This window comes from Anomaloglossus baeobatrachus, chromosome 1 (genome assembly GCF_048569485.1).
Source record: "Anomaloglossus baeobatrachus isolate aAnoBae1 chromosome 1, aAnoBae1.hap1, whole genome shotgun sequence".
Taxonomy (NCBI): domain Eukaryota; kingdom Metazoa; phylum Chordata; class Amphibia; order Anura; family Aromobatidae; genus Anomaloglossus; species Anomaloglossus baeobatrachus.
In genome coordinates, this window is record NC_134353.1 from 608,957,576 (window position 1) to 608,968,690 (window position 11,115).

At 47.5% G+C, this 11,115-nt stretch overlaps 1 protein-coding gene across 1 annotated transcript in view; it reads right to left on the bottom strand.

Annotated features, from left to right (window-relative positions):
• The window catches only part of AGTPBP1 (ATP/GTP binding carboxypeptidase 1), a 245,618-nt gene extending 234,838 nt beyond the window's left edge, over positions 1–10,780 (bottom strand). The window contains exon 1 of the mRNA XM_075318445.1: positions 10,602–10,780. The gene's annotated coding sequence lies outside the window, so the exon portion shown is untranslated. The remainder of the gene's footprint in view (positions 1–10,601) is intronic.
• Between the last annotated feature and the right edge of the window lie 335 nt (positions 10,781–11,115).

The window sequence follows — 11,115 nt, forward strand, 5'->3', positions numbered from 1 at the left end:
CCGCGATGAGTGATGACTGCAGCAGAGACTGTCACAGGCTGCAACCAATCACAGACGAGAGGACGGCCTGTGGGTGGGGAAAGCAGTGCAAGTTGTCAGTACAGGAAGTGAATGTGCGACCCGGAAGCAGTGTGCCACCATGACACAGAGTCTCGGTAAGTATGAAACTCTCACTTATTTCGTTTTTTTTTACTTTAATTGTCGAATCCGAATCGTGCACCCAGAATCCCGCGCACAGGTCCGGCACCAAGAGAGCGTTGAAACTTTTAGGGTATGTGCACATGCTGCGTTTTTTTGACGCTTCGTTTCTGGACGCTAAAAACGCACAAAAACGCACCCACGACAAAACGCGGCAAAAAATGCATGCGTTTTTACTGTGATTTGGTGCATTTTTGGCTGCGTTTTTGATCTCTGCGTTTTTCCAATGCATTGCATGGGGGGCAAACGCAGAAAGACGCAGGAAAGAATTGACATGTCCATTTTTTTTTTTTTTTTAAGCTCAAAAACGCAGCTTAAAAAAAAAATTGTGTGCGGACAGCAAAAATGAAAACTCAGACTTTGCTGGGGAAGCAAAGTCATGCCGTTTTGAGGCCAAAAACGCACCCGAAAAACGTGCAAAACCGCCGCGAAAAACGCACTGTGTGAACTTACCCTTACAGTCTGGATCCGCTCAGCCCTAAACACGACCTTATTCCATTTCTAGTATGATTTTTTACTATAAGTATTGCACATTCTCCTTATAGTCCTTGAGTCCACAATTTCTTAAGAATAAAACAACTGGCTGCAGCATGAGCCTCCCCCCTTTTCACTACCCACAGTAGGACATAAAGCTTGTTAAATCCCACCCACTTTACTAAGTCCAAAAATGGAAGAGATAAAAAAAAAAAAAAGGAGAAAAAAAAAACAAGAGAAAAGATGAAAATCCAGAAGAGTGAGACACAGTGGGGGAAAGTTTACTGTTCATTGCTATCACATATTTTTAGGTTCAGTATTCCTTTTAAAAGGGTAGAACTGTTGCATTTACTAGGGGAAATGTACTGCAAATTAATGCATTATTGAGTGCAAAAAGAGATGTAATGTTACTGATCAGTGAGAATAAAGGCTACTTTACACACTGCGATATCGGTCCCGATATCGCTAGTGTCGGTACCCGCCCCCATCTGTTGCGCGACACGGGCAAATCGCTGCCCGTGCCGCACAACATCGCCCAGACCCGTCACACATACTTACCTGTCCGGCGACGTCGCTGTGACCGGCAATCTGCCTCCTTTCTAAGGGGGCAGTCCGAGCGGCGTCACAGCGACGTCACTGAGCGGCCGCCCAATAGCAGTGGAGGGGCGGAGATGAGCGGGACGTAACATCCCGCCCACCTCCTTCCTTCCGCATAGCGGCCGGGAGGCAGGTAAGGAGAGCTTCCTCATTCCTGCGGCGTCAAACATACCGATGTGTGCTGCTGCAGTAACGATAATCGAGAATGGACCCCCATGTCACCGATGAGCGATTTTGCACGTTTTTGCAACGATGCAAAATTGCTCATCGGTGTCACACGCAGCAACATCGCTAATGCGGCCGGATGTGCGTCACAAATTCCGTGACCCCAACGACTCCGTATTAGCGATGTCGCAGCGTGTAAAGCCCCCTTAAGGCTCCTAAGAGCCCACCAATCGGTCAAAACACCGCTCTGAAGTGCACCCCTCCGGCATAAAATGTGCATAGAGCGCGGTGTGCGGGCTCAATCGTAACAATACATTGACTTTCACAGTGTGGTGTATGGATCCCTAGACTTACTATTTAGCCTGTATATGGCCCCCAACGATCAGCAACACTATGCAATGCTTGAAATATAGAAAAGCTTTTTCAAATCATAGTTACACTTTAATCACTATACCAGATTTTCAGGGATATTAGACATTAATCCATAACCACTCGAAGTCCACATACGCTGTCATTGTCAGCAGCAAACCATTTTTTAAAACAATTCTTAATCATTTCACCTGAAGAATGAGTGTTTTCCTTAGGTGCTCGGCAGCCTGTTTACACAGGCCAATTATATAATGGAAATGAAAATTCCTAAAAACGCTCATATAAATGCACATTAAAGGGGTTCTCCACCTTTGGAGGGGGGAAAAAGTCTAAAGCCCCCGTCACACATAGCAAGATTGCTGAAACATCACAGGTTTTGTGACGTATCAGCAACCTCGCCAGCGATCACGCTGTGTGTGACAAGCAGCAGTGAGCGGGCCCCTGCTGTGATATCGCCGATCGTTACAAAACGATCAGGACCTTTTTTTGCTCGTTGGTCTCCCGCTGTGCAGCACGCATAGGCATGTTTGACAGTGGGAGACCAAAGAGCACCAACTCTGTGTAAGCAGCATACATTGGTAACTAGGGTAAATATCGGGTAACTAAGCAAAGCACTTTGCTTAGTAACCCGATGTGTAACCTAGCTACGTATACAGGGAGCCAGCGCTGGCAGCCTATAAGTCTAAAGCCCCCGTCACACATAGCGAGATTGCTGAAACATCACAGGTTTTGTGACGTATCAGCAACCTCGCCAGCGATCTCGCTGTGTGTGACAAGCAGCAGCGAGCGGGCCCCTGCTGTGATATCGCCGATCGTTACAAAACGATCAGGACCTTTTTTACCCTGTGTTACCCTGGTTACCAAACGCAGCATCGTTACACAAGTCGCTGGTGGCTGATGGATGGTCGCTGGTGAGATCTGCCTGATTGACAGCTCACCAGCGACCATGTAGTGACCTACCAGTGATCCCTGCCAGGTCGGATCGCTGGTGGGATCGTTGGTGCGTCGATACGTGTGATGGGACCCTTACTTAAAGAAAATCTGTCACTGGGTTTTTACCATCTACTCCGAGACAAGCATAACATAGGAACAGAGACAGAGTATCGCTGTAATCGCACTGACCTGAAGAATAAAGCTGTCTTATTAATTTTAGCATACAGCAAAGAGCATGAAGGAAAAAAAAAAACGAATTCCTATATTATGTTCATTCTGCCTTCCCAAGGGCTGTAATAGAAATCGATCAAAAAACATGTGTCCAGAAATTGAACCAATAAAAATGTCAACTCGTTACGCAACAAACAAGCCCTCACATGACAGTGTCGGCAGAAATAGAATCAATATAGCTTCTAAATAAGGTGATGCAAAAACTTTTTGTTGTTATAAAAAGCAGTTTTAGCGTGTGATAGTAGCAAAACTAGATAAATCTGGTATTGCTGTAATCGCACTGACATGAAGAATAAATCCATCTAATCACTTATACCACCTGGTGAACAGCATAAAAAAAATAAATAAAAGCAATTCTTTTCCTGCTGTTGATTTATTCATTCTCCCTCCCAAAGATCACAGTAAGGTTCGGCTCACATTTATCCTGCGCTCCACGCTGAGTGCTTACATCAAGGTTTACATGTAAGGCTCTGAAATACGTGATGAACATTCCAAATAATGAGGCGGATGGAGTCACCTTGGACACAGTCTGTCCTACGATCCGGCGGTGACAGTCTTTTCAGTGGTTCATAAAAACGCGGTCGACCACACTTTTGTGCACTTCTGAAAAAGGCACCAATACAGAGGCCAGACGGAGTCCAGAGTAATGCTGCTGCCTCAATATAGTGAATTGATCCTTCAGGGATGTCATCTGAATCCTGTAATTTTGAGATTCAGATGGAATCTCGGATGTAAGTGCTCAGCGTACAGCATCGGATACATGACCCAAAATGTAATGTAAAATGTGCCCAAAAAAATCTTCAACTCTATACAGAAAAATAAAAAAAAGTTCCCACTCTGGTTCCCCAGATCCATGTTACTGGTAGCACAAAGACTCTATAAAAGCGCTATGACTCCCCAAAAAAAGAAATCCAGCAAAATCTGTGCTCCCAAATCCAAATGCCCTTCTCTAATATACTGGGTGCATGTGTCCAGAAGCATGAGCTGGCCACACTTTATGAGCTGAACAATCTACAATGGCAGATTTGAAATTTTTCACTCAGCAACATCCATTGTTTCTTGCTTCTGAAAAACACCCGATAAGTCAAAATTGGAAATACTCCTGTAGATACATTTCTAGATGGGATTAATTTCCAAATTGGGGTCACTTGAGGGGGGGGGGGAGGGGGGGTCTGCTCATCTGGCACTTAGGGGCTCTGTATATGGAGTCCACAAACCAATGTATGAAAATTTGTTCTCCAAGAGTCAACTAATGCTCCTTCCCTCCTGAATCTCACCGTGTGGTTAAGCAGTAAGTATACAGCCACAAATGAGGTACTAATATGTTCAGCAGAAATTTGTGTGACACATTTTGGTGCCATTTTCACACATTTTCCTGTATAAAAATGTAAAATCTATGGTTAACAAAATTTTTGTGCTAGAAATCTAATTTTTTCTTTACCACCCAATGGTATAAAATTCTGGCACGCACTTGTGGTGTCAATATGATCACTGCACCCCTAGATCAATTCATTGAGAGGTGTAGTTTGTTAGAAAATGTAAAACTTGGGAATAAAGCAACAATTTAGTTGCAGCTTGAGTCAAATGGGTATCCTTTTTGTATGTTGGTTGGCAATGAAGGTGAGGCCAACATTCCTGAGCTGGAAGTGTCCAGGGGGCCCTGTGGAACTGCCCGAGTGAGGGTCCCAACTCTTAAAGGGGCGTTTGATAATGTAACTGTTTTAAACAGGAATGCTCAAGTGCCGGAGGCCGACACCAGGTATCCAGTTATATCGTGTCTGCAAGTAAGAGGGGTGAGGTCGTAAGGCAGTTGTTGGTACCAGGGCCCTACAAATTCAAGGTATTAGACATGGCGCATCCTCATGTCTTAGGTTGTCATCTGGGGTAGATAAAACACAGGAACAGATCTACTGGCCCGGCTGTAACAGAGAGATTTTGAATTATTGTAGGTCCTCAATTATTCTATGTCCTCACCCACCTGCTACTTCACCCCATTACTGCTATAGCCATCATTGAGGTCTCATTTGATCGCAGAGCAAAGGATTTGGTAGGACCCCTGGTCACATCTGCCAGAGGGCATCAGTATATCCTAGTGGTACCATGTAACATAATGTATGACCCAGAGGCAGTACCACTGAAATTACTCTGCTAAGAGTATAGCAAAAAAATTGGCCAGATCTTTTACAGAACCGGACTAGAGAAAATGATCCTGAGGGACAAGTGAATGCCATTGATGTTGATTGTCATGAAGGAATTGTGCAAAGTCCTGTAGATTACTCAACTTAGGATCTTGGTATACCACCCACAGACAGATCGACTCATGGAGCGATCTAATAAAATGTTGAAGGCCATGCTAAAGAAGATTGTGGAAATGGACGGCTGAGACTGGGATTGTCTACTACCGTACCTGTTACTCTCCATCAGAAAAGTGCCAGAGGCCTCTATGGGTTTTTACCCTTTTAAGCGGTTGTATGGTCGACACCCCTGTGGACTACTCTATATAGCGAAAGAGACCTGGGAAAGCAGAGGCTACACCATATAAGAGCATAATCGTGAGAGAGCACCTCCTCCAGGCACAAGGAGGCCCAGCTAAAAGTATACAATTGGTCAGCAAGAGTTGGACAGTTCAGACCGGGAGATTGTGTCCTAGAGCTTGTACTCACAGTAGAAACACATTTCTGGCCAAGTGGCAAAGCCCCAAGTAATTGAAAAATTGGGGGAACTTAATTATAAAATCCACCAAGCAGGGAAAAGGAAGCCCTACCACGTGTACCACGTCAATCTCAGCAAGCCATGGCAAGATCGGGAACTCGTGGAAGCCCAGTGTCTGGCAACCAAGTAATAAGCCGATGTGGAAGTTGCTAAGGTGGCAGAGATGCTGTCAACTACCCAAAAGCAGGAGTGCTGAAAATTGCTTAATCGGCACAAAAACGTATTCTCATAACTGCAGGGTTGTACTCAAGTCAAAGAACATGAAATCTTCATGGAACCTCATGTCTGAGTGAGTTTGAAGCCATACCAGATTCCCAAGGCTCACTGAGAGGTAATCTTGAAGGAGGTGAAGCGGATATTGGACCTAGGAGTGACTGAATCGTCCAAGAGTGGCTGGACCAGTCCTATTGTCTTGGTTCCGAAACCGAATGCAGAATGGCAGTTCTGCAAAGTCTACAGGAAGCTGAACAAAGTTTCCATGTTGAAGATATAGCCAGTGCCCCGTGTCAACGAGCTCATTGAGAGCCAAGGGCCAGCCTGCTACATCACCACCCTGGACCTCACGAAAGAGTATTGGCAGATTCCCCTTTCCAGAGATGCCAAGCATAGGACAGTCTTTTCAACACTGGATAGGTATTTCCAGTATGTCCAGATGCCATTTGAGCGGCAAGGACCTCCAGCCACCTCCCGGAGAGACATGGACCAAAACCTAGCTCCCCATAAGAAATAATCAGCGACCTACCTGAATAACATTGTAATCCCCAGCCAGGATTGGGGAAACCATCTGGGCTAGGTGATTTTTGATGACTTCAGGAAGGCGGGGTTTTTTGTCAACCCCAAGAAATGTGCTGTCAGGATGAAAGACGCAAGATACTTGGGCTATGCCGTTGGCAGGGCGAGATCAAGCCCCAAATGCACAAGGTGGATGCCATCCAGAACAAGCCACAACCACTCTCGAAGAAACAAGATAGAGCGTTTCTGGGCATTGTGGGCTACTACTATCACTTCATCCTGAACTTGTGACATCGGCTATGGCCAAGTGGTCTACAGAAGTGGAAATTGCCTTCCAAGAACTGAAGCAAGCTCTGTGTATACAGACTGTTTTAGTGGCACCATACTTCAATAAGAAATTTATGATCCAGACAAATGCATTAGAAGACATGTTAGGGGCCATCTTGTTCCAAGAAGTGAACGGCAAAGAACACCTAATATTGTACCTGAGTAAGAAACTGTCTTCCTGAGAGAAGAATTACTCCATCATGGAGAAGGAGTGTTTAGCCAACAAATAGGAGTTGGCACTTTAAGAGATTACCTATAAGGCTAGTTTCGCACATCTGGCATTTCGCCAGATTGCCGGATCCGGCACACTCCAGTACAGTGTAATACAGTACAATGGCATCGTGGCAACCTCCAGTCACATGCGGTCATGTGACCGGAGCATGTGAACGGAGCTTGCCGCGATGCCAGTACAGTATTAACACTGTACTGGAGTGTGCCGGATCCGGCAATCTGGCGAAATGCCGGATGTGTGAAACGGACCTTAGGCAGGAAATTTAGGTTAGTGTTAAACCATGCCCCAGTGAGATGGATGAGAGAAAATAAAGGGAACATGACCACGTAGTTTCCGGCACTTCAGAGCTTTCACTTCCGTGTAGATCACAGGCCCAGGAAACTACATGGCAATGCAGACAGACTGTCAAGAGTCCACTGTTTGATGGTGTAAGGTGGCAAGCCCTCTGGCTTTGAGCAGAAGGGGTGGGGGGATGCAAGATGGCCACCAGATACGTTATCGAGGTGAAATATGCATGACAGAGATGATATTCTCTTGTGATGTAAGCCTGGAAGTGAGCAGTACATACAGTACTGAGAGGATTAATAGGACTGACAAGGGCCAGGTTTACAAGTAGTCAGAGAGATGGGTGGGACTAGCTCTCATAAAATCCCATCCCAGATCATGTTATGGTGGACAAAAGAAAGTGCAGGTGTAGTCATCTGTGTGTGGAGGTAAGAGGTCCTCCTATGTGAAGTGGGACTTGTGTGTTGAACTAACATTGTAGTACCTTTGTTAGGACTGTGAAGCCATTTATTTTTCTGTTTTGTGGTTCACTTTATGGAGTTTTAATAAAGCAGCCTTGAAATGTTGTTTAACACTAGAAGTCCCAGGAATTTCGAGCTCCATAGGGTTCTAATGGTAGAAATGTTAAATGACCCTTCTCTGGGACTTCTAGTGTTAAAGTCGCCTTCCATGCCTACTTCACTTCAAGGCCACCAAGTGAGCCGTATCTCTATAAGTCTTACAGGACTCTTCCTGACCGCTGGCTACCCATCACATTCATAAGCAGATTGCACTGTATTATTTTAGAGTTTTCTAGCTTAGAAGCACTGCAAGGTCATCAGCAGCAAAATATGGACATAACAGATGGGGAGGATAATCTGATGTGGGAATATACACGCACAACTGTGGCCTTGGCTGCACTTCGTCTCTTACCAGTCACATATGTCGCCGTGAGTCTTCTACACTACATTCACTGGTGACCAGAAGGCCTGGGCTCTACAGCTTCCACTGCTACCTCACTAAATCTCTGAGGAGGGAAACACTGCGGACATCTTGTGGAAACCACAAGGAATTTGCCCATGTGAACAAGTGTCTGGTGCATTGAAGAAGTTAACTTCCTGACTTGAGAGCACTCCTTTAAGTTCACCTTAGGCTGCTTTCACACATCCGGTTTGAGCTCTGCGGCTCAATCCGGCTGTGAAGCCTATGCAACGGATGCGGTGAAAACACCGCATCCTTTGCATAAGTTTTTTACATGCGGCCGGTCCGGTTTTTGCCGCTTGCAGCATGCTACTGAGCATGCGCAGTGGCAAAAACCGCATGCGGCGGCCGGATGCGGTTGTTGCCGCATCGCGCCGCATCCGGCATCCATAGGGATGCATTGGGAAAAGCGCCGCATCTGGACCCTCTACAACAGTCCCGGTTTCTCATGTGGCTCTTTGGCAAAATTAATGCCTGCCCCTGCCATAGAAAGTTTCCAGCAAGGAAAGCCCCAATCTTAATGTAGCCCCTTACAAGGGGTGATCAGCAGCCATGTCTGCAATGTACAGTAGTATACGCAGACTCGGACTGGCCCTCAGGAGAGCAGGAGGATCCCCCGGTGGCCCCTGTGCAGGAGTCGGGCCCTCACCACTCTACATGAGCAGTAGATGGCACAATTCACTTGATTTACTGTCTACACACAAAGGCATCATCCAATGGAAACACTAATCACAGTATTATTATGTAGAAGGTTCATTTATGAATGATGGTAATGACACATTTGCATTTCGCAGAATAGTGGGTCCCCCAGAGCCAATGTTACTGGGGGGCCCCTGGCACTGTTTAGAAGGGCACTTTCCCATAACTCTTGCTCTAATAGGAGAGACCCCCAATAATGAGGCATAAGGAGGGGTCTATTATAAACAGACGGATCAGTGCTTAGGATTGGGGGGGCCATTTCTTATGCGATCAAGTGGGTCTACATCTCCTATATCATGTGCAGCCCCCAGGAGGTCATCACTTTATATAGAGTGGATCTGGGTGAATTAGCCACAGATCAGCACTAAGGATTGAGGGTCATTCCTTATGTGATCAGGGGGGTCTACACCTCCTATATCATGTGCAGCCCCCAGGAGGATAACATATACAGTGTGGACCTGTGTGAATCCGCCATGGATCAACACTCAGGATTGGGGGCCTCCTACCATATGGGGGGGGGGGGGGGTGTCACTCCTGACGCGATCAGGGGGGTCTACACCTCCTAGATCATGTGCACCCCCAGGTGGCCATCATCATATACACAGTGTACACCTGGGTGAATCAGTTCTCAGGACTGGGGGTCTCCTACCATATGTGGGGTCATTCCTTATGTGATCAGGGGGGGGGGGGTCTACACCTCCTAGATCATCATATGCAGCCCCCAGGCAGCAATAACCATATCCACAGAGTGGACCTGGGTGAATCAGCCATGGAACAGCTCAGGGTTGGTGTCTCCTACCATATGTGGGTCATTCCTTATATGATCGGGGGGGGGTTTACACCTCCTATATCATGTGCAGCCCCCACCATCACTATACACACACACAGTGAGACCTGTGTGAATCAGCACTCAGGATTGGGGGTCTCCTGCCATATCGGGGTCATTCCTTATGTGATTAGAGGGGTCTACACATCCTATATGATGTGCAGCCCCCAGGTGGCCATCACCATATACACAGTGTGCACCTAGGTGAATCAGCGCTCAGGATTGAGGTCTCCTACCATATGTGGGGTCAGTCCTTATGTGATCAGGGGAGTCTACACCTCCTAGATCATGTGCAGCCCCCAAGCAGTCATAACCATATACACAGAGTGGACTTGGGTGAATCAGCTATGGACCCGCTCAGGATTGTGGTCTCTTGCTATATGGGGGTCAATCCTTATGTGATCGGGGTGGGGGGGGTCTACACATCCTATATCCTATGCAGCCCCCAGGCGGCCATCACCATATGCACAGTGTGCACCTAGGTGAATCAGCGCTTAGGATTGGGGTCTACTACTATATGGGTGTGATTCCTTAAGTGATGGGGGGGCGGTTCTACACCTCCTAGCCTAGATCATGTGCAGCCCCCAGGCGGCCATCACCATATACACAGTGTGGAGCTGGGAGAATTGGCCACTCATCCATGTTGCCCCACACATCAGTGACAGCTGAGGAGACAGAGGCCCCTGCCGCATCCATCACTATGCGGCCTCCAGCCCAGACACAGGACGCATCGTGTCGCCATGACAACACGCAGCCGTTCCCCCACCGCGGTATAGACACACAGCTCGGCAGGTGCGGCCCCTGCAGCCCTCCTCCCGGCACTGCCGCAGCACACTGCGCTCATCATCCAGGCCTCATCACCTGACACACGGAACTCCCAGCCGCCGCTCCTAAGCCCGGTCTGTCACTGCCTCACAGCAACCTGCTCACACCTCGGTAGCAGCAGAGAAAACCGGAGGAGGAGCGACAGGTCCCGGCCGCTAGATCCGAGGGGCCTGGGCGTGGTAACCGCACACGGGGAGGAGCCGCCGTTCACATGAGCCTAGTGTGCCTGGACTACAGTGCGTGTGCCAGGATGGGCGTGGCTAGAAGCGTGGGCGTGTCCGGGACGGGTTTTGGGCGTGACTGGGCATCCTATTGGAGGAGAACAGAAGTTAGGGGTATATAAGGATGGCGGAGACGGAGTGCGGTTACAGCAGGCAGAGAGGTGGCGTGCGAGCACTGCGAGAGAGGCGTGAATAAATTATTACACTGTATACACTGTATACACAGCAATAGATTGTTTATCGGGTTCTCCCTAGAGGGGAAAGCCAAAGCGTTAGGGTATGTGCGCACGTTGCTTTTTACCTGCTTTTTACCTGCTTTTTTGCTGCTT